The sequence below is a fragment of the Heterodontus francisci genome, chromosome 37 (genome assembly GCF_036365525.1).
Source record: "Heterodontus francisci isolate sHetFra1 chromosome 37, sHetFra1.hap1, whole genome shotgun sequence".
NCBI lineage: Eukaryota > Metazoa > Chordata > Chondrichthyes > Heterodontiformes > Heterodontidae > Heterodontus > Heterodontus francisci.
In genome coordinates, this window is record NC_090407.1 from 15,494,689 (window position 1) to 15,519,639 (window position 24,951).

The 24,951-nt window shown below is 42.7% G+C and overlaps 1 protein-coding gene across 3 annotated transcripts in view; it reads left to right on the top strand.

The window, feature by feature from the left end:
* prkcz (protein kinase C, zeta) overlaps positions 1-24,951 on the top strand; it is a 744,042-nt gene that overhangs the window by 508,478 nt on the left and 210,613 nt on the right. The gene's annotated exons all lie outside the window — the stretch shown is intronic.

The window sequence follows — 24,951 nt, forward strand, 5'->3', positions numbered from 1 at the left end:
GCCTCTAGGTTAGGGCTGCTGTTTCTTGATTGTTATCCAGTCAACCTTCCTGGAAATTATGCACATGTAAACATCAGGTCAGGAAATGATTAAGCTCAGCTGTGATGGCATTCATCATTGAGTAGTCTGTCTGAGTGTCTTGGCTCCCTAAGGTAACGAATGGTCATTGGTTTAAGCTACCACGTGTAAGACTGTAGTCCATCATGAGTCAACACGTTCAGCAGATGGGGAGAGAAATGGTAAGAAAATTTGGGGCGGCGAATGAACTTTGAATGGCCACTGCTTAAGTAGTGGAGATTGTGTTTTTGAGGGATACCAGGGAAGTGGACAGAGATCGGGCGAGAACAAAATGTGAATTCAGGGTTTGTCTTGACCCACAGAAGAAAATTATTTATTGGCTACAGAGGAGCTAGTGTGACAAGACACCACCAAGGAATCTAAAATATGGAACAAATATTTATAAAATATAATGCATATTTTTAATATGGCCTTCTTCAACTGGGAGTCTTTTGTGGTTATTGTCAAATCAGTTTAAGTCCCTTAAAGCCATGGAAAAGCTTGTTTACAAGCTGTGGATATTGTTTTTCATCCCAATAGAGCAGGAATTCCCTCAAAAATAAGAGCAGGGACAACCCATCTGTTAATGAGTCATGGAAGGATTGAAATTTAATCAGAGTTTTTTTTTTTTAAAAAGGCAGTCTTTTTAAAAATCTGAAACTGGAGAACACCACAGGGCCTATATCTGATAGTAGACCGATGAAAAAGAAAGTCATGCCATTCATTTGAAATGCTTGCATAATGTCTGCAGTAAGATTAAAACCTAAAAACTAAAAGTAGGATTTGTTGGGTCCCCACTGACTCAAAATTCTAGTTTATGAATTCTTGATATTGAAGTTTGTACAGGAATCTGCATTGTACAGGAGTCAACTCAGCACTCATGACTTTTTATTCTTTCATGGAATGTGGGCATCACTGGCAAAGCCAGCATTTGTTGCCCATCCCAAATTGCCCTTGACAACTGAGTGGCTTGCTAGGCCATTTCAGAGAGCAGTTAAGAGTCAACCATATTGCTGTGGGACTGGAATCACGTGTAGGCCAGACCAGGTAAGGATAGCAGATTTCCTTCCCTAAAGGAAATTAGTGAACCAGATGGGTTTTTGCTGAAAAGTTTCATGACATCATTATTGAGACTAGCTTTTGATTCCAGATTTTTTTTAAATTAATTACTTGAATTTATAAATTAATTGAATTTAAATTCTACCAGCTGCCATGGTGGGATTTGAACCCAAGTCCCCAGAGCATTAGCCTGGGCTTCTGAATTACTGGTTCTACTAGAATTGCTACTACTACGCCACCATCTCCTTCATTTATGATGTTTTGCCAATATCCCTACAAACCAGGTTCTGTGTTTAGTTCAGAACATCAAATTAAATAATCACTACTGAAACAATGGTAATTGCCTGATTGGCTATCACAGTATCATAAAATCATATTTATTTGGAATTTTAATTGTTTCCTCTATTGTGGTTGTAATTACAGTTTATAAACATGCATTAATATTTTATTCATAGATATATTTTGTTCAATCTACTGCTAGAAAAGGTTTTATTTTGGTACTAAAATCTTAGACATCTGTGTGTTTTAAAAAAAATTAAAGATTTTCAGTGGGCTTGGATACTGTAAATAGCTGGAATTTTTGGATGGTGACTTTGTAATCAAGAATAGGAGAAGCAAGCAGTTTCAAAGAAAACAGCAAGAGGTTTTGACCTCCTAAGAGTAACACTTTGAAGGACAGTGGAGACACTCTGTTCACGTGATCCATTCAGGAAGGCTTTTGCTTTCACTTTGGACTTTTAAAAACCAGTGAGTTTTTGAAACTTAGACCTGACCTCCCTGGAGACCCAGAAAAAGACTTCTCTGTAAAGGAGGCTTGCATCTCTTGAAAAGAAATCCTGCATTTGAAAGGTGGCAGATTCCTGGTGCTTCCAGTCTCTGAAGAATTCCTGCATCCAGTGAGATTCCTGTTGCCTCCTGTGTTTTGGGAAATCCTGGACCTGAACAAAGCTTCTACTGCTGTGTTGCTGCTGTGAGTCCTGAGCAGACAGGTTGCTGCACCCCTTTTGAAAGGCCTGTGTGATGCCTGCTATAGTCGATTGCCTTGAATGCCTACCCATCAAAGACTGTTTATCAACCTCACCTGGAGAGACTGCAAGTAGTATCCGACTATTTGACTCTGGGACATCTCACGCAACTGAAGACATCCTACCAGAACGTGATGAACTGATGTATTATTATTCCTTCTATTCCTAAGAAACAGCTGTAAACCAAAATCCTTTTTCCCTGGTTAACCAGTTTTTAAAAAATGTATGTGTGCGCGTGGATGAGGGCAAAGGAAATAAGGACTTTTTCATATATACAAATTTGTCTCAGTAGTTAAGACTTATTTATTTTTAATAAATAGTTAATGTTATTTAAAGAAACGGTTTGGTGTGCTTTATTCTGGAGGACAAATAGTGTGTCTAATTTGGTTATTCTTCAGTAGGTGGGAAAATTTATTGATATGCTGCGACCTGTGGAGTAGTGAGATTGAATTAATAGTGCATTTCTCCCGCCTTGGTCCTAACATATTAATTGGGAGCTCTTGCTGTATCAAATCCAATGCTAATAACGTTAATTGTGAGGGGAGTAATAACTGAAAGAGAAAAATTAAAAAACTGGGTTTCATGTACAATAGGGTAAAGTCTACACCACCGGAATGGCATTAGCAGCTGCTGCAGCTTTTCTGGGAAAGGAGAATGTGTCTTTCAGTGACTTGAAAACGTTAACCAAGCTGAAACTAAAAGATTTGGCAGCACAATTGTAGTTAGAATTGAAATCAGGTGCTAAAAGGCAGAGATAATTGATGTAATAGCCCAACATTTGAAATTGAAAAAAGAAGATACTCTGTCAGAGGGTGATTGAATTGGCTAAGATTCAGTTACAACTGAAAAAAACTTAAGCAGGAACAAGAAATGGAAAAACTTAGGCTTCAACAGGAAAAAGGAAAAGCAGCAGACCTGAAAAAACTTGAGGCTGAGAAAGAATTGACAATGAAAAAAGTAAAAATTGAAAAAGAGGAAAGGGAGAAAGAGAGAGCATCTTTTTCACTTTCTTGCTGAAATGTAAGGGAATTCAAATTGAGAGATGGAACTAAGAAAAAGGGTAGTCTGGAATCCAGGGAAAAATTTGGTCAGGAAGAATCTGAATCCAGCCCAGGACCCAGCAAAAAGCTGTTTTAATTTATACAAGCGAGACCAAGGCGGACCTGTGAGGAGACAAGCACCGGTGAGCAGGAATTCCAGCTGCTTAAAAGAAGCATACTCTCACACACTCTCACAGGGGCAGAGAGAGAGTTCCACCACTGACGTCACAGTTAAGAAAGTGACGCGTTGCAAGAGGAGGCAGCCGATTGGTAAGTGTAGGTGGGTATTTCTGCCCTTTTTTTTACTACTTTCAGTAGCTGAAGTAAAAGTTAAGGTAGGGATTTTAGATTATAGTAGGTAGTGTTTGGAGTAGAATAAGGTCCCTAGCGTAATTAGAACTCTAAAGGGAGTAACGAAGGAGCTTAATCTAAGGCTAAGTCATGGCAGGAGAGCTTATTCCCGTGGCATGCTCCTCCTGCACTATGTGGGAAATCAGGGGGACACTTCCAGTGTCCCTGGCAACCATGTGTGCAGTGAGTGTGTCCAGCTGCAGTTACTAGCTGACTGCATTGCGCAGCTGGAGCTGCGGATGGATTCAATGTGGAGCATCTGTGATGCTGAGGACGTCGTGGATAGCACGAGGTTTAGCGAGGTGGTCACACCACAGGTAATGGCTGCAGAGGCAGAAAAGGGATGGGTGACCACCAGGAGGAGTAGTGGCGCAGGCAGGTAGTGCAGGGGTCCCCTGTGGCCATCCCTCTCTCAAACAGATAGACCGCTTTGGATACTGTTGGGGTGGATGGCCTCCCAGGGGAAAGCAGCAACAGCCAAGTTCGTGGCACCACGGATGGCTCTGCTGCACAGGAGGTGGTGAAAAAGAATGGGAGAGCCATACTCATGGAGGATTCAATTGTAAGGGGAACAGACAGGCGTTTCTGTGGCCGCAAATGAGACCCCAGGCTGGTCTGTTGCCTCTTTGGTGCTAGGGTCAAGGATGTCTCGGACCGGCCGCAGGACATTCTGAAGGGAGAGGGTGAACAGCCAGAGGTAGTGGTACACATTGGTACCAACGACATAGATAGAAAGAGGGATGAGGTCATGCAACAAGAATTTAGGGAGCTAGGTAGCAAATTAAAAAGCAGGACCTCAAAGGTTGTAATCTCTGGATTACTCCCGGTGCCATGTGTTAGTGAGTATAGGAATAGGAGGATAGAGCAGATGAATGCGTGGCTGAGGAGGTGGTGCAGGAGGGAGGGCTTTAGTTTCCTGGATCTCTGGGTCTGTTTCTGGCGAAGGTGGGACCTGTACAAGTTGGACGGGTTGCACCTGAACTGGAACGGGACCAACATCCTTGCTGGGAGGTTTGCCAGTGCTGTTGGGGGGATGGGGGGTGTTTAAACTAATTCGGCAGGGGGATGGGATACAGAGTGGAGTTACAGTATGGGGTGATGCACAAATATCGAAGAGAAACTGTCAGTCTGGAAGGCAGAGCAAATATAGGCACAAGCGAAAAATGGAAGGCTGGATTGCATCTATTTTAATGCAAGGAGTCTTACTAGTAAGGCAGATGAATTGAGGGCATTGATTAGCACATGGCATTATGATATTATTGCTATAACAGAGACATGGTTGAGGGAGGGGCAGGACTGGCAGCTCAATATTCCAGGGTATAGAATCTTCAGGCGTGACGGGTGGGGGTAAAAGAGGAGGTGGCATTGCACTGTTGATCAAGGAGTCAATTACTGAAGTAAGGAGGGATGATATCTTGGAAGGTTCCTCAAATGAGGCCATATGGGTAGAACCTAAAAATAAAAAGTGGGCAGTCACTTGGCTGGGAGTGTACTTACAGACCTCCAAACAGTCAGGGAGAGATTGTAGAGCAGATATGTAGGCAAATCTCAGAGAGATGTAAAAATAATAGGGTAATAATAGGGGATTTCAACTTCTCCAATATCAACTGGGATAGTCTTCGTGCAAAATGTTTAAAGGGGCCGGAATTCTTAAAATGCATACAGGAGAGCTTTTTGAGCCAGTACGTAGAAAGTCTTACAAGAGAAGGGGCAGTACTGGACCTAATCCTAGGGAATGAAGCCGGACAAGTGGTAGAAGTGTCAGTGGGGGAACATTTCGGGGATAGTGACCATAACACTGTAAGATTTAAGGTAGTTTTGGAAATAAAGGTACTGAATTGGGGGAAGGCTGATTTTAAGATGATAAAACAAGATCTGGCTAAAGTGGACTGGGAGCAGCTACTTGTAGGAAAGTCTACAACAGATCAGTGGGAGTCATTGAAAGGGGAAATAGTGAGAGTTCAGAACCAACATGTACCCATTAAGGTGAAGGGTAGGACCAACAAATCCAGGGAACCCTGGATGTCAAGGGATATAGAGGATTGGATCAGGAAAAAAAAGGAGGCTTATGGCAGATTCAGAGCGCTGAAAACAGCGGAGGCACAAGAGGAATATAAAAAGTATAGGGGGGTACTTTAAAAAGTAATTAGGAGAGCAAAGAGGGCACGTGAAAAAACACTGGCGGGCAATATAAAGGAAAATCCTAAGGCGTTTTATAAGTATATTAAGGGCAAGAGGATAACCAGGGAAAGAGTAGAGCCCATTAGGGTCCAAAGTGGCAATTTGTGTGTGGAGCTGGAGGACATAGGTGAGGTTTTAAATAATTACTTTTCATCTGTGTTCACTATGGAGAAGGACGATGTAGGTGTCAAGATCAGAGAAGGGGATTGTGATATACTTGAACATATTAGCATTGAAAGGGAGGCAGTATTAGCTGTTTTAGTGGGCTTAAAAGTGGATAAATCCCCAGGCCCAGATGAGATGTATCCCAGGCTGTTATGTGAGGCAAGTGAGGGGCTCAGACACAAATTTTCAAATCCTCTCTAGCCATAGGAGAGGTACCAGAGGATTGGAGGACAGCGAATATGGTACCATTATTTAAGAAGGGTAGCAGGGATAAACCAGGTAATTACAGGCTGGTGAGTCTAACATCAGTGGTTGGCAAACTATTGGAAAAAATTCTGAGGGACAGGATTAATCTTCACTTGGAGAGACAGGTATTAATCAGGGACAGTCAGCATGGCTTTGTCAGGGGGCGATGGTGTCTAACTAACTTGATTGAATTTTTCGAGGCGGTGACTAGATGTGTAGATGAGGGTAAAGCCGTTGATGTAGTCTACATGGACTTCAGTAAGGCTTTTGATAAGGTCCGGCATGGGAGATTGGTTAAGAAGATAAGAGCCCATGGGATCCAGGGCAATTTGGCAAATTGGATCCAAAATTGGCTTAGTGGCAGGAGGCAGAGGGTAATGGTCCAGGGTTGTTCTTTGCGAGTGGAAGCCTGTGACCAGTGGTGTACCGCAGGGATCGGTGCTGGGACCCTTGCTGTTTGTAGTGTACATTAATGATTTAGACGTGAATATAGGAGGTATGATCAGTATGTTTGCAGATGACATGAAAATTGGTGGTGTCGTAAATAGTGAGGAGGAAAGCCTTAGATTGCAGGACGATATAGATGGGCTGGTAAGATGGGCAGAGCAGTGGCAAATGGAATTTAATCCTGGGAGGACGAACAAGGCAAGGGAATATACAATGGATGGTGGGACCCTAGGAAGTACAGAGGGTCAGAGGGACCTTGGTGTACTTTTCCATAGATCACTGAAGGCAGCAGCACAGGTAGATAAGGTGGTTAGGAAGGCATGTGAGATACTTGCCTTTATTAGCTGAGGCATAGAATATAAGAGCAGGGAGGTTATGATGGAGCTGTATAAAATGCTAGTTAGGCCACAGCTGGAGTACTGTGTACAGTTCTGGGAACCACACTACAGGAAGGATGTGATTACACTGGAGAGGGTACAGAGGAAATTCACCAGGACGTTCCTGGGCTGGAGCATTTCAGCTATGAAGAGAGACTGAAAAGGCTAGGGTTGTTTTCCTTAGAGCCGAGAAGGCTGAGGGGAGATATGATTGAGGTATACAAAATTATAAGGGGCATTGATAGGTTAGATAGGAAGAAACTTTTTCCCTTAGTGGAGGTGTCAATAACCAGGGGGCATAGATTTAAGGTAAGGTACAGGAGGTTTAGAGGGGATTTGAGGAAAAGAAATTTCACCCAGAGGGTGGTTGGAATCTGGAACACACTGCCTGAAGAGGTGGTAGAGGCAGGAACCCTCACAACATTTAAGAAGTATTTAGATGAGCACATGAAATGCCTTAGCATACAAGGATACGGGCTAAGTGCTGGAGAATGGGATTAGAATAGTTAGGTGCTTGATGGTCGGCACAGACACGATAGGCCAAAGGGCCTGTTTATGTGCTATGTAACTCTAAGTTCTCCCTAAGTTTGAGAAAAGGGATGTAGAGGCATTTTTTTATTTCTTTTGAAAAAATATCCAAACAAATGAAATGGCCAAAGAAAAGCTGGACACTGCTTATACAAAGCAGGTTTATGAACAGAGCTCATGAAGTTTATGCCATGCTTTCTGAAGAGGCTTCTGCAGATTTTGACATAGCAAAAAAGGATATTTTCGCTGCCTATGAGTTAGTCGCTGAACTTACCGACAGAAGTTTCGGAACCCACAGAGATTAACTGGGCAGACTTATGTAGAATTTGAGAGGGTAAAGCAAATTAATTTTGATAGTTGGATACGGGCAGTAAAGATGGAAGTCAGGTATGAAAACCTTAGAGAACTGATTCTCTTGGAAGAGTTTAAAAATTCAATCTCTACAATAGTGAGAACTCGTGAAGAAAACCAGAAAGTTTCAAAAACCAGGCAAGCAGCGGAAATCGCTGATGATTTTGAGCTTGTGAATAAGCCAAAACCCTTTTGTCACCCCCACAAACCCAAGAAGGATAGAAAGTGGGAGAGTGAAAGGAAGGCAAGTAGCCGGGGACAAGAATGAACAGCTGGGAATGCCCCCAAGGATCTCCTCCTCAGGCCAGAAAGGAAGGTGCTGAGAGTAGAAGTGAGGTCCGCAAGCCGAAGTGTTAACATTGCCACAAGGTGGGACATCTTCGTTCAGAATGCTGGAAGTTGCGAGGTAAACCCATGGGACTTGGGGTATGCAATGTTAATGCAGAGAAAGGGGCTCTGACTGACAATGCAGCAGACCAGGCTGTAGCGTTGATGATAGCTGTAAAACCAGATACAAAAACCAAAGTGAGTGTAGGGGTTGAGAATAAGATACCTGAAAGTTATAAGGAATTCTATTCAAAAGGAAAAGTAACTCCATATCCCTCAAGTGAGGCAAGAAAATATGTTGTTATACTTAGGGACACAGGAGCAACCAAAACTCTCTCGCTGGGGAAAGGTATAACATTTCCACCAGAGAGCGCACTGAATGCTAAAGTTTTAGTTAGTGCTTATTGCCGGGGAGTATATATACCCGTACCTTTATATCAAGTGCATCTAGAGTATGACCTAATGTCTGGGATGGTAACCGTAGGAGTTGTCCACAGTTTGCCGGTAGAGGGAATTGACCTACTCCTAGGGAATGATTTGGCCGGAGCAAAAGTATTAGTTTCTCCTGTAGTCACAGGGAAACCAAGTGAAGTTAAAGGAACAGAGCCATTACAGGAAAAAGTTCCAGGAATATTTTCTGCTTGTGTAGTAACCCGAGCAATGGCTAAGCAAGTTCCATTGTCAGACGTAAAATTGGCACCACAGACAGATAGCTGAATATCTGAAACTTTCCTTGGGGATTTAGATAATCCAAATGGGATGTTTAACAAATCTTCTTCAATCACAGCACAACAAGCTGATCCAGAGTTACATTAAATAGCACAGTCAGCTCTGACAGAAGCTGAGGCAAAAGGAGTTCCAGAAGGCTATTATGTTGAAGATGGGGTTCTGATGAGGAAATGGAGACCGCCTCATAGACCTGTGGTTGTTATATTGCTGCATATTGCCAGGAATTATTGTTAGCACATGACATTCCTCTAGCAGGGCATATGGGGATCCGGAAGACTAAATCACATATAAGTCAGCATTATTGATGTAGGGGAATCCGTTCCTATAAAACAGCATCCTTACCTCAAGTCCAGACAAACAGGCCCAAGTAAAAGCAGAAAAATCCAATACATGCTGGAAAACCACTTAATTGAACCTACTCAAAGCAGCTCGAGTTCACCAATAGTATTCGTGCCTAAACCTGATGCGTCAACCTGACTTTGCATCGACTGAAGAAAAGTCAATGCAGTAATGAAGGCAGACCCAATTTCTCACTTGGAAGACTATTGGCAGAGTGTGCAGTGCCATGTTTCTTGCTAAGATAGATTTGTTAAAGGGATACTGGCAACTTCCTTTAACACCCGGAACTCAAGAAATATCAGCTTTTGTCACACCTGATGGTCTTTACTAGTGCCAAGTGATGCCATTCAGGCTACAAAATGCCCCAGCAACTTTTCAGAGACTAATGAATCAAGTGGTAGCCAATGTTCCCAACTGCATAGTATATCTGGATGATGTGCTAATAAATAGTAGTACTTGGAAGGAACACTTAAAACAGCTGGAAACTCAGTTTGAAAAATTACAGGCAGCTGATTTAGTGGTAAATCTCGCAAAAAGCGAATTCACAAAAGCAAGAGTGACCTATTTCGAGCATCGAGTGGGGCAAGATCAAGTGTTGCCAAGAGCGGCAAAAAAAGGTACAAGCATTAGTGGAGTTCCCTATCCCAAAGACTAAGCATGACATCATGAGGGTTTGGGGATGTGTGGGTTCTACAAACAGTTTGTACCAAATTTTAGTACTGTAGCTGATCCAGTAACGGATTTGCTACAGAAAAAGAAAACCAAGGTAGTGTGGTCTGGGGAATGCCAGGCATCTTTTGAAAAGCTAAAGGCAATTTTGACTAATGAACCGGTGTTGCCTGCTCCAAATTTTACTAAGCCCTTCAAGGTAGTGATTGATGCTCGCAACCTGGGGGTCGGTACAGTCCTATTATAAGATGACGAATCGGACATAGAAAAACCAGTAGGGTACTTCTCAAAAACAACTGAATCGCTACCAAAAAAGGTATTTCACTGTGGAAAAATAAACTTTATGCTTATTGCTAGCTCTTAAACATGTTGAAGTATTTGTTCGCCACAATGACAAAGAAACACTGATGTACACTGACCGTAATCTTTGTGGAAACATTGAAAACCCAAAATGCCTGAATATTCCAATGGAGTTTATTGTTACAGCCTTATCACTTGACGATTGTACACATTTCAGGAAAAAACAATGTTATCGCAGATGCTTTGTCACAAATTTAACTTTGTTGAGTTACATGAGTAACAATGGTACAAAGCAAAATTGTGTTAACTACCAGCTGAGTGAATGAGGGGCATGAGTGCGAAAAAATGTTTTTAACTCCTGTTTTTACATTGTAATGAAACGCATTCAAGACTGGTGCTTCATTTCACCAAGGGCGGACGTGTTACAAAAGGTTTTATTTTTGTACTAAAATCTTAGACTTCTGTGTGTTTTAAAAAAAACTGTAAAAAGGATTTCAGTAGACTTGGGCACCTGCGAATAGCTGGAATTTTTGGTTGTTGACATTGTATGCAAGAATAGGAGAAGCAAGCAGTTTCAAGGAAACAGCAGGGGGTTTTGACCTCCTAAGAGCAACACTTTGAAGGACAGTGGAGACTCTCTGGTCACGTGATCAGCTCAAAAAGGCTTTTCCTTTCACTTTGGACTTTTAAAAACCAGTGAGTTGGACAAAGAGCAGATTTTTGAAACTTGGACCTGCCACTTGTCTGTCCATTCTGCCGGCCTGTCTATGTCCTCTTGAAGTTCGACGCTATCCTCCTCCTCAATAATTCAAAGTTTTGTGTTACCTGCATATTTTGAAATCGTGCCCTGTACAACCAAGTCTAGGTCATGAATATATATCAAGAAAAGCAGTGATCCTCACACTGACCCCTGGGGAACCCCACTGTACCTTTCTCCAGTCCAAAAAATAACCATTCAGCATTACTCTCTGTTTTTAAGGAAGAACTTGCATTTTTATTGAACCTTTCACATCCTCAAGACGTGCCACCAGAAAGGTAGAGTTTTGTCCAAATTTTTGGAACTTTCTAACCCTGGCGCTATAGAAAAGTCCTTTTTCAGATTTTCGATTTGAATTGAATGGGTTCATAGTTTGAGAAGATTTGGAGCTTCAAGAATAATTCATAGAGTTGGGGCTCAGTTATGAAAAGCGACCTAAAGATATGGACATGTAGGGGTACATGCTATTATGGTTGGCTGTTGCTCTGCGTCCAGTGAAGTGTTTCTGATACAGCACACTGTTAAGCCACCGTCGATTACTATTCCAATATGTAGTTGGGTAGAAGGAGTCATTGGCTACAAACTCCAATCCAGTACATGATGCTGGATGTCATTACATTAGACTATTTGGCCAATAAAATGGTCTTTTGGTCTTTTATTGACCTTTTTATTGGCCAATGAACTGGGCTAATTGACCAATCAGAAATTTTGCGCAATTTGTGAATGAAACCTCTTCAGAGAACAGTACATGTGACCGGAGTGTATTCACACTGCAGCCATACAAGTTCAAGAAGCAGGAACGAAATGCAGGAAAAGTAAGAATTGTTACATTGTTTTGTATGTTCAGTATCTATGTAGTGAGGACAGGGTATAGTATGTGTTCCCCTTGGTTTGCTTCCCTGTATTACACATCTCCACACAAGGGAATAAGTTGGGGACTTCACCATGTTGGAACGTATCAGCTACAGGCTCAGCAATGTAATTTCAAAGGTTTTCGTCTGCTGCGCCAACTTTTCAGTTTGTGAACCCAATCAGGAAGATAATCTAGTGGAGAAATCAATGCACAGCGATAATTAAATATCTCAAGTGTTTCAAATTGGACTGAGGACTGAAAAGCATGACAAATTATATTGAAAATGATCAAACCATTGCAGCTACTCCCTTGCTGAGGTATGTTCCATGGTGGCAGGTTTCTGGTTGGCTTGTGGTATGGAACAGAATATTTAGAATGTTTGATTTACCATCAAGCTTTAGATAACTAGTTTAGGAAACAAGTGTTGACAATCTAGTTCAAAGAAGTAGTTAGCTATTTGATTTCTGGTGGGGGAAGAGAGGCTATGCTGCTTTTAAAAAAACTCAGTGAATAATTTATGTTTTTAATGATTTGATTGAATCAGGGTGATTCCCTGAATTCCTGCCAGTGCTCAAAACTAGGTTGCAGATATCCCCTGTGCTTGAGGCTAGGCCCTAAATAATAGTATCGTGAGTATGACTTCAATCTCAAAAGATTCTAATTTTTTTGAACTTCCTTTGTGGGCTCTCATTACACACCTTTCTGTCCTCTAGTGCTGCCATTTCTTTGAACTGGAACTGCCTTTGCCCAGTTATTTAAATGGTTTTCTGTATCTGTTGTTGCCTCATGGTCAAAGTAGGTCACATTCCAACAAGTTGCATGCTACTGTCTTTTCCAAGTTACCAAACAATGATCCTAGTTTCTGTCAGCACTAATCATAGCAGTTCTACCTCGGGAAGTACCAATACTGCTGCTGTATGTTCCAGCTCCATGGACAATGCTAGATAAAGCATTTCTATTTTCTAACCTTGGGTCCCAGTGTAGCTCCACTATCATCAGATCAAACTACAGCAGGTAGGAAGAGAGTTGGTTTCTGTGTTCTAATGAACCAAAGGAACTCTCATTCAAAACTTTGTAATTATAAAAGCAGTTAATGGAAAAAGATGACATAAACAAAATAAACAGAAGTACAAAAATGAAAAAGACTCAAATGTTAATTAAAATTAAGGAAATATAAAACAAAGCTTTCAAAACAAATCACCAATAAAGTGGGTAGAGGGGGAAAAACTTTTCCATATTTTTCCCTGAGTAATGCAACAGGAGATCAAGGGTAAAGTTTCTGCTCTGGGCGTAACTGGGAAATTGCACCCAAAATACACTAGTTCGGTTATGGCTCAAGATCCCATAAAATTCATTTTATAATCATGAACATAAAATCTTCCATGAACCAGCGCAGTTAAGCAATACAATGGTAGCACAGTGGTCATGTTACTGGACGAGTAATCCAGAGGCCTGGACTCACAATCTGGTGTCATGTGTTCATATCTCACCATGTCAGTTGTGAATTGAATTCAGTTAATCGAATTTGGAATAAAAAGCGAGTATCAGGAATGGTGACCATGAAGCTATCGGATTGTTGTAAAAATCCAACTGGTTCGCTAATATCGTTTAGGGAAGGAAACCTGCATTGAAGATCACGGAAAATAAGCACAAGTGGCTTTTGGAATATCTCACCTGCATTTAAAATTCCCCAATTGTTTACACTGGTTTGACAGATTCCACCCAGATTGCGTTGATGTACCGAGTGTAAATGCGTTGAAACTCAGCCCCCTACTATTTAGTAGAGATTTGGATTAGGTTCCCACTAGAAACAGTTAATACGTTGCCCTTTTTTTTAAAATGTTGGACAAAGAGCAGAGTAAAAACAGCAAGAAGTATACCAAGACAGAAATGACCAAATCCTTAACAGAATATGATTTCTGTACTATTGGCATTACGGAATTGTCCACCTATAAATGAAACTGGTCTGTATTAAATAATGTAAGTTGCATAGTTAGATTGAAACCCTGGAACGTCACTACAGGCACCATTTACATTTGCATGGTGCTTGTGTGGTTCGAGTTATAATTCACTGCCTGCTCACCGGCTGTTCGTGTTTCCGTTTTTAAAAATTCATTCATTCATGGGATGTAGGCGTCACTGGCTAGTCAGCATTTATTGCCCGTCCCAAGTTGCACATCCCTAAATGCCCTTGAGAAGGTGGTGGTGAGCTGCCTTCTTGAACCGCTGCAGTCCATGTGAGGAAGGGAGACCCAGTGCTATTAGGAAGGGAGTTCCAGAATTTTGACCCAGTGACAGTGAATGAACAGTGATTATAGTTCCAAGTCAGGATGGTGTGTGACTTGGAGGGGAACTTGCAGGTGGTGTTCCCTTGCATTTGCTACCCTTGTCCTTCTAGGTGGCAGAGGTAGCGGGTTTGAAGGTGCTGTCAAAGGAGACTTGGTGCGTTGCTGCTGTGCATCTTGTAGATAGTATGCATTGCTGCTACTGTGCGTCAGTGGTAGAGGGAGTGAATGTTTGTGGATGGGGTGCCAATCAAGCGGGCTGCTTTGTCCTGGATGGTGTTGAACTTCTTGAGTGTTGTTGGAGCTGCACCCATCCAGGCAAGTGGAGAGTATTCCATCACACTCCTTACTTGTGCCTTGTAGATGGTGGACAGACTTTGGGGAGTCAGGAGGTGAGTTACTCGCCTCAGGATTCCTAGCCTCTGACCTGCTCTTGTAGCCACGGTATTTATATGGCTACTCCAGTTCAGTTTCTGCTCAATGGTAACCCCTAGGATGTTGATAGTGGGGGATTCAGCATTCGTAATGCCATTAAATGCCAAGGGGAGATGGTTAGGTTCTCTCTTGTTGGAGATGGTCATTGCCTGGCACTTGTGTGGCGCGAATGTTACTTGCCACTTATCAGCCCAAGCCTGGATATTGTCCAGGACTTGCTGCATTTCTACACGGACTGCTTCAGTATCTGAGGAGTCGCAAATGGTGCTGAACATTGTGTAATGATTAGCGAACATCCCCACTTCTGACCTTATGATTGAAGGAAGGTCATTGATGACGCAGCTGAAGATGGTTGGGCCGAGGACACTACCCTGAGGAACTCCTGCAATGATGTCTTGGAGCTGAGATGATTGACTTCCACCAACCACAACCATCTTCCTTTGCGCGAGGTATGACTCCAACCAGCGGAGATTTTTCCCCTTGATTCCAATTGACTCCAGTTATACTAGGGCTCCTTGATGCCATACTTGGTCAAATGCTGCGTTGATTCAAGGGCAGTCACTCTCACCTCGGCTCTTGAGTTCATGTTTGAACCAAGGCTGTAATGAGGTCAGGAGCTGAGTGGCCCTGGCGGAACCCAAACTGAGCGTCACTGAGCAGGTTATTGCTAAGCAAGTGCTGCTTGATAGCACTGTCGATGACACCTTGCATCACTTTACTGATGATTCATGGGGTGGTAATTGGTTGGGTTAGACTTGTCTTGCTTTTTGTGTACAGGACATACCTGGGCAATTTTCCACATTGCCGGGTAGATGCCAGTGTTGTAGCTATACTGAAATAGCTTGGTTAGGGGCGTGGAAAGTTCTGGAGCACAGGTCTTCAGTACTATTGCTGGAATATTGTCAGGGCCCATAGCCTTTGCAGTATCCAGTGCCTTCAGTCGTTTCTTGACATCACGCAGAGTGAATTGAATTGGCTGAAGTCTGGCATCTCTGATGCTGGGGACTTCAGGAGGAGGCCGAGATGGATCATCAACTCGGCACTTCTGGCTGAAGATTGTTGCAAATGCTTCAGCCTTATCTTTTGCACTGATGTATTGGGCTCCCCCATCATTGAGGATGGGGATATATGTGGAGCCACCACCTCAAGTTAGTTGTTTAATTATCCACCACCATTCACGGCATGATGTGGCAGGACTGCAGAGCTTAGATCTGATCTGTTGGTTAGGGGATCGTTTAGCTCTGTCTATCGCATGCTGCTTATGCAGTTTGGCATGCAATTAGTCCTGGGTTGTAGCTTCACCAGGCTGACACCTCATTTTGAAGTATGCCTGGTGCTGCTCCTGGCATGCCCTCATGCACTCTTCATTGAACCAGGGTTGGTCTCCTGGCTTGATGGTAATTGTAGAGTGGGGGATATGCCGGGCCATGAGGTTACAGATTGTGGTTGAGTATAATTCTGCTGCTGCTGATGGTCCACAGCACCTCATGGATGCCCAGTTTTGCGTTGCTAAATCTGTTCGAAATTTATCCCATTCAGCATGGTGATAGTGCCACACAACACGATGGTGGGTATCCTCAATGTGAAAGCAGGACTTGGTCTCCACAAGAACTGTGCGATGGTTACTCCTACCAATACTGTCATGGACAGATGCATCTGCGGCAGGCAGATTGGTGCGGGCGAGGTCAAGTATGTTTTTACTTCCTGGTTCCCTCACCACCTGCCGCATACCCGGTCTAGCAGCTATGTCCTTTAGGACTCTGCCAGCTCGGTCAGTAGTGGTGCTACCGAGCCACTCTTGGTGATGGACATTGAAGTCCCCCACCCAGAGTACATTCTGTGCCCTTTCCACCCTCACTGCTTCCTCCAAGTGCTGATCAACATGGAGGAGTACTGATTCATCAGCTGAGGGAGGGCAGTAGGTGGTAATCAGTAGAAGGTTTCCTTGCCCATGTTTGACCTGATGCCATGAGACTTCATGGGGTCCGAAGTCGATGTTGAGGACTCCCAGGGCAACTCCCTCCGGACTGTATACCACTGTACCACCACCTCTGCTGGGACTGTCCTGCCGGTGGGACAGGACATACCCGGGGATGGTGATGGCAGTGTCTGGGACATTGTCTGTAACGTATGATTCTGTGATTATGACTCTGTCAGGCTGTTGCTTGACTAGTCTGTGGGACAACTCTCCCAACTTTGGCACAAGCCCCCAGATGTTATTAAGGAGGAGTTTGCAGGGTTGACGAGGCTGGGTTTGCCGTTGTCGTTTCCGGTGCCTAGGTCGATGTCGAGTGGTCCGTCCACTTTCGTTCTGTTTTATTGACTTCATAGCGGTTAGATACAACTGAGTAACTTGCTAGGCCATTTCAGAGGGCATTTAAGAGTCAACCACATTGCTGTGGGTCTGGAGTCACAGTAGGCCAGACCAGGTAAGGACAGCAGATTTCCTTCCCTTCAGGACGTTCGTGAACAAGATGGGTTTTTACAACAATCGACAATGGTTTCATGGCCATCATTAGACTAGCTTTTTTTTTGGTACACAAGAAGAACACAAGAAATAGGAGCAGAAGTAGACCGTGTGGCCCATCGAGCCTGCTCCGCCATTCAATATGCTTATGGCTGATCTTGGGCTTCAATTCCACTTTCTTACTGATTCCCCATATCCCTTGATTCCCTGCGAGTCCAAAAATCTATCTATCCCAGCCTTAAATATATTCAATGATGGAGCATCCACAACCCTCTGGGGTAGAGAATTCCTAAGATTCGCAACCCTTTGAGTGTAGTAATTTTTCCTCATCTCAGTCCTGAATCATTGGCCCCTTATCCTGAGACTGTGTCCCCGTGTTCTAGATTCCCTGACCAGTGGGAACGATCTCTCAGCTTCTACCCTATCGAGCCCTTTCAGGATCTTGTCTGCCTCAATTAGATTACCTCTCCTTCTTCTTAACTAGAGAGAATATAGGCCCAATTTAACAACCCCCTCATCCCAGGGACCAATTTAGTAAATTTTCGTTGCACTGCTTCCAGTGCAAGTATATCCTTTCTTAAATGTGGAGTCCAAAACTGTACACCGTATTGCCTCCAGTGCAAGTATATCCTTTCTTAAATGTGGAGACCAAAACTGTACACCGTATTCCAGGTGCGGTCTCACCAAAGCCCTGTACAATTTTACTAAGACTTCTTTATTCCTGTACTCCAATCCCCTTGCAATAAAGGCCAACATGCCATTTGCCTTCCCAATAGCCTGCTGTGCCTGCATGTTAACTTTGTGCGTTTCTTGTATGAGTACCCCCAAGTCTCTCTGATCAACACTTAACAGTTACACCCCTTGTAAAAAATATTCTGCTTTTCTATTTTTATGACCAAAGTGAACAACTTCACACTTCCCTACATTATACTCCATTTGTCATCTTGTTGCCCACTCACTTAACCTGTCTATATCTCTTTGCAGCCTCTCTACATCCTCCCCACAGCTTACCTTTGCAGCAAACTTTGTATCATCAGCAAACTTAGATATATTACTCTCTGTCTCTTCATCCAAGTCATTAATATAGTGTGTAAATAGCTGAGGCCCCAGCACTGATCCTTAAGGCACCCCACTGTTCACTGCCTGCCAACTTGAAAATGCCCCACTTATGCCCTCTCTCTGCTTCCTGTCTGTTTACCAATCCTCTATTCCACACTAATATATTATCCCAACACCATGAGCCCTTATCTTTCCTATTAATCTTTTATGTGGCGCCTTATCGAATGCCTTTTGAAAATCCAGGTATACTACATCTACTGGTTCCCCTTTATGTACCCTACTAGTTACATCCTCAAAACATTTGTCAAACAGGATCTCCCTTTCGTAAAATCATGCTTTCTTGTTCTAATCATACTATGCTTTTCCAAGTGCAATGTTAAGACTTCTTTAATAATAGTTTCCAGCATCTTCCCAATGACTGATAGGCTAACTGGCCTGTAGTTCCCTGTTTTCTCTCTACCTCCTTCATTATCCCTCATCCTGTTTATTAATTTGTAAATAACAGCAACTTGTATTTATATAGTGCCTTTAACATAAAACAAACCAAGGTGCTTTGCAGGAGTGTTAAAAAGCAAAATTAGACATCAGGGCAGAGGCCAAAAGCTTGGTGAAAGAGGTAGATTTTAAGGAGCGCCTTGAAGAAAAAGTGTTAGAGAGTTGGAGGAGTTTAGGGAATTCCAGAGCTTCGCGCATAGGCAGCTGAAGTAATGTCCACCAATGGTGGAGCAATTAATATCAGGGGATGCTCTAGAGGCCAGAATTAAATGAGCTCAGATATCTTGGAGGGTTATGGGGCTGGAGGATATTACAAAGATAGGGAGGGCGAGGCCCTGGAGCGATTTGAAAACAAAGATGAGAATTTTAAAATTGCTTGACCAGGAACCAACATAGGTCAGTGAGCATTAAGAGTGATAGGTGAGTGAGACTTGGTGCAAGTAAGGACACGGGCAGCAGAGTTTTGGATGACCTCACATTTACAGAGGGTAGAATATGCGCCAGCCATGAATGTGTTTGAATAGTCAAGTCTATAGGGAATAAAGGCGTGAATGAGGGTTTCAGCAGCAGAAGAGCTGAGGCACATGCGAAGTCAGGCAATGTTACGGAGGTGGAAATAGGCAATCTTAATGATGAATAGGTGGTTGGAAGTTCATTGCAGCTTCACCAAGGTTGTGAACAGTCTAGTTTAGTCTCAGGGATAAGGATGGAGTCGGTAGCTGGGGAGCGGAGTTTGGAGCAGGGACTGAAGCCACAGTCACATAAGATGTCATTTGTGACTGAGTGCCATTTTGGTACTGTGGCAAGGATTGGAGGGATTGTACCTGATTGGAGGGATTCAAACATGGAATTCTGGGAAAGATAGGCACGGATTTGGGAGGTGATGACACGTTCAAGGACTATGAAGAGAAAAGGGAGGTTGGAGATGGGGTGGTAGTTTGCAAGGATGGTGGGGTCAAGGGTTGGTTTTTTGAAGAGATGGGTGATGATGGCAGATTTAAAGGAGAGAAATTTTGTGGATAAGGAATCCCGTTTCAAGTGGGGAGCTGATGCTTTGACTTCACTTTCCTGTGACCTGAACTGTAAAAGTGCCTTAGGTTATTATTAGGAAGTGGGTAAATTTCATATAACCTCCTTTTTGGTTAACCACCTTTGTCAGCAGATTAACAACACCAATAACTTGCATTTTCTCAAGTTTTTCATATAGAACCACATCTCAAAGTCTTCGGAAATGTTACTTAAAATTCAGTGCCAAATCACAGAAAGATGATAAAAGGGAATGGTCAAAGAGATGAGTTTTCAGGAGCATCTGTAGAAGGAGAGGGAGACAAAGAGTCTGAAGGTTTTAAGAGACAGTTCTGAAGCAGAGGTATTAGGAAGGAAGCATGGGGCCCACGTAGCTGCAAAGGTAAGGCAAAGGGAAAGAGTAATGCTCAGGAGATCAAGAGTCAGGAATGAAGCCTTCAGAGAGTTATAGTGTTGTTATCGTAATGAATGACCCTTGTTTAAAGGTAGAATTAGAAATGTAATTTCAAAACAAACATACCTGGTGTTTGAACCTGCCTTCAGTTATCTGCTGTAGAGAAGGAGCCTGGTTTTCATTTGCATATAAACATAAAATTTAGCAACTTTAAATTGTACATTAACTTCAGATTGATGGAAGTAGGATTGATGGGAAGAAAACACCATCCTTTTGAATATGGTTTGTGCACTTTCTGATGCATCTGTAGGTGGAATTTAGGCAGATGCACCACTAACGATGTAATGGAAAAATTGAGGGTGAGAAAAGAGGCATACACTAAGTACGTGGACAGCAGGGGAGAGCATGACAATGAGGGATACAAAGAGATTAGAGAAGTCAAAACAACTATTAGGTAGGCAAAGAGGAACCATGAAATTAAATTATCAAGCAACATAAAATAGGAGAATACTTGACAGGCACATAAAAAAGGGAAGGTCAAGATGGGAATAGGGGTACGAAGGGTTTTGCAGGAAAAAAGTTTCGGGCTGTGATAATGAAATGGCAGAAATGTTAAGTAATTAACTTTGCTTCAGTATTTACCAGGGAGATTGATCAGGTGGACCTGACATTGGAAGATCAGACTGGAAATGGTATAATTGCATTTTAAAATAAAGGGACAAGAAATGTTAAATAAACCAACAAAATTCAGAGGATAAAACCCTTGGTCTGGGTGATTGCATATGCGCATTTTAAAAGAATCTACATAAGAGATAGCAGAGGCACTATTGCACATTTAATAATTTGTTAGAAAAAGATGTAGTGCTTTAGGACGAATAGCTAATGCAATACCCATTGTGACAGAAATCACACATGCCAAATGGAAAAATATTAATTTCATCTTATGAAACACTGCTTGAGAACTTTTTACTGGACACTACAAATAACTTCTTGAAAAAAACCAAACTGAGCAGCTAAAAAAATGGCCACACACATTTGCATTTTGAGAAGACAAAGGCTTGCTGAGAGACGGAAGTAAATTACCCCAGTCTTGCTGGAACAGTGGGGCTCCTCCCTGATTCAATTAGCGAGATTGTTTTTGTCAACAGTGATAATCAAGACGTTGACGCCCTTTGACTTTGTAAAAGCCAAACTTCCCCGCCCCGCCTGGCACCCCCCCCCCCCCCCCCCCACCACCACCACCGAGTATGTCTGAAAGACTTTGAAATTCAAACAACCCTCCAGAAACTGCTGTTTCAAGCAAAGAGATGGTCACATGACATACCTGCTGGTGTAACACTGAGATTTTTGAACTGTGCCTCAGAAAGTAAAGAGTCAGCAACTGAACTTCAAGAGAAAGGATCTCTCTCTGTGTCTCTCTCTCCAGCAAAGTCCCAGGGAAAACACGATGGCAGCTACTGTTCCTCAGGACTACAGAACTTTACAGACAACCACCAAGAAGACAAATAAAACCTCTCTTCGGCCTTCGGGGACCAGAGAAGCAAGCCTGAAATTATGCACATGGCCCCAAGACTTCAACTTCAATTAAGGGCATTGCAACCCAGTATCTGAGTTCCATTTATTACAAACTTTACTTTAGCCTCCCAACTCTTTCTTCCCTTCTGTATCTATTTGTGTGTGTGCCTCTCATATGCATGTGAGTGTGGATGTGTAGCGTATTTTAGTAATTTTAACCGGTTTAGAGTGTTGAGGTTAATAAACCTACATCATTCTTGTTTAAACCCAAGAAAACCTATTTGGTTCATTTGTAATTATATTCACGGAACAGTGAGCAAGGGCTCACTGAGGTGGTAAGTTAAAATTGCTGTGTTTAAAAAGATAAACTCTGTAATGGCCAAACCAGAGAAGGGGCGAGAGGGGATCCTGAGACCCCTTTCTCTCCTGGTCAGAACACTATATTTAAGAAGGGAGATAGAAATTGTCCAGGGAACTATAGACCAATCAAGTTAACATCAATGATGGGAAACATAATAGGAATCTCTACTAAAGGAGAAAATAGAAAAACATTAAGAAACCAAAAATATAATAATGAATGGTAAGCATAGATTTCAAAAGGAAAAGTTTTGCTTGACCAACCACATTGAATTCTTTGAAGAGAAAACAGAATATACAAGGGTAATGTAATTTATTTAGATTTACAAAAGGCCTTTGATAGGGTGCTACATAATAGAATACTGAATACAGTCAGAGTATCCAAATCAGGGGACAAGTAGCAGAATGGATAGCCAGCTGGGCGAAAGCAGACAGTAGAGAGGTAAAGCATAGCTATTCAGAGTGGCAGAACGTGGAATATGGGGCCCCACCAAGATCAGTGCTGAGACCACTCTTGTTCACAATTCATATTAATGAATTAGCCTTTTTCTAAATTTGTGGAGGGCACTAATTTTTTTGCGGGGGGTGGTGGTAAAGGATAGCAACATATAAGAAGGCATTAATGAACTCGCAAAATGGTCACATAATTAGCCAATTAATTTCAACTTAAGTGTGCATTTGCTAAGAAAAATGAAGAGGTCACATATTACTTGGAAATTAATCTAAGTGGGGTAGAGGAGAAGAGGAATCTGAGTACAAATATACAAATCACTAAAAGTAGTGGCGCACATTATTAAGGCCATTGAAAATAGCAAACAAAGCACTTGGGTATATTTATAAGAGGGATAGAATTGAAAAGTAGAAAAGTTATGCTACTGTTATAACCGAGGCGCGAGCAATGCACTGTCAATTCAATCCCATCACTGCATAGGTCGCAGCATTTCATTAAAGATTTCCCACCCAATTGGAAAACAGCCAAATTAAACACACTAGTGACTCCCAGAATAAAACAGACCAAACCAGGTATCTTCAGACTACAACAAATTAACTATTTTTTGAAAAAAAAATCCTAAACACTATTAAGACAAACCTTTTAACTTATTTTAATCTAACTCCCCCATACATACAGACACACTCAAAAATCAGTTATCCTGTTTCTTTTCTAAAAAAAAATTATGTTTTTAAAAATTAGCTGTTTCTTAATAAATAAATAAGTCTTTGTGGGTTATGTTCCTACTGGTTGAGGTATTCTAATGTGAAAATAATCAAATGCTACTCAAAGTCTCCACCTGTATTTTTTCAAATAGCCTCTTCAGTAGATAGGCATTCAAAACACTTCGGCTGCAGCAGGCATCAAGACCACTGGTGAATTCCAGAAAATGCAATCAGTCAAGAGAGATTCAGTCTTGAAGTAAATATTTCCTGGCTTAGAAGTAAAGAATAGGAGTTTTGCTAATGGTCTCTTTAAAAAAAAAAAGTGCTTTTTTGTCCTTAGGCAATTAACTTCGCCTGTAGCTCCTTGTAGAATTTCTGCTGAGAGAGAATACGCAGCTCTTTTCTTCAGTAGCAAGCCTCATTGATGGTTGGTTCAGACCGGTTTTTGTCAGTTTTACACGTTGGCAAATCGAAACCCTATACCATGTGACACCTCTCTCCTGTTGTCGTCCAGGTAACAAGTGCAGCTGGCACACTGTGCCTCAGAAATCCAAAAGCTTCTCTTTCTGTCTTAAATGCACACTGTTTTTATCCGTGGAGGAAATAAATACAGTTCCATGACACTAAAATGGTATCAAATTTTGGTTCGACTGCATTTGGAGTATGGTTTATAGTTCTGGTTGCCATATTATAAAAAAGGATATAGAGGCACTGGAGAAGGTGCAAAAAAGATTTCCGAGGAAAGGATGATCAGGCTGAGTCTCTTCTTTTGCACAAGGAAGGCTGAGTGGTGATCTAATAGAGATCCTTAAATTATGAAAGGTTTTGATAGAGTAGATACAGGGGCTGGATCTTGTTTTCCCGATGACGGGTTTTGGGGCAAGAAGGGTCGGAGAATCGCAGCGGTCGCCACGGAACCAGACGCCGGGATTGCCGGTTCCGATTCTCCCGGGTGCAGGATAGGCCGATGACGGCATTTCCGCCCAGAGGCCAATTGAGGCACTCAAGTGGCCTATTAGCGGTCAGTTCAGGGCCTTTTCCCGCCACTGCTGGGGTCTTACCAGCAGCGGGGAAGTGGGGGGCCTCTGTCGCGTAGGGAGGATGCCTTGGAAAATGAGGCGCCCTCCCTGCAGGCTTTGGGGGGGGGGGGGGGGGTCGCTCTTTGGTGGGCAATTTGTGGCCCAGGGAGGACCCCGTCCCACTGGACTGAATGCCCACTCTCTCCATTTCCCCTCATCAGTGCCTTCCGGACTGGGCCCAGCGACCCAGCCTCACCTATCTTTTCTCAGGGATTCTGAGGCCACTGCAGTACCGGCAGTGGCCACCGTTCCAGGAGGCGCTGCCGATACTGCTGAGCTGCCAGCCCTGTGATTGGCCGGCAACTCTTGGGGGTAGGATCCCCATCCCTATTAAGTCCCTTAAACTTTCACCCCAAAAGACCAGAGTATCGCTCCAGGGGCCTGAAAAAATGCAGAAGCAGGGTTTCCCCTGCCTTTTCGGCCCAATGCCAGGAGCCCTGCCTCTGCACAAAATCCAGCCCAGTGAGTGTTTCCATTTGTGGGAAAGAGCAAAACTAGAGGCCATCAACATAAGACAGTCACTAAGAAATCATATGGGGAATTCAGAAGAAATATCTTTATGCAGAGTTGTGAAAATATGGAACTCAGTACACAGCAAGTGGTTGAGGTGAATAGTATAGATGCATTTAAGAGGAGAGTAGATGAGCATATAAGGAAGAAGGGAATAGAGGGTTATGCTGATCGAGTTGGATGAGGAAAGATGGGAGGAGGCTCAATTGGAGCATAATGGTCGGCATGCACTTGTTGGGCTAAATGGCCTGTATCTTTGTTGTATATGCTATGTAATATTTACATTCTGCTCTAAATCATCTATTCATGAAAAATGCTTGTGGGGTAAAACCTATTTTAAATGTTTTATGGCCATTTTTTATGTAGAGTTTGG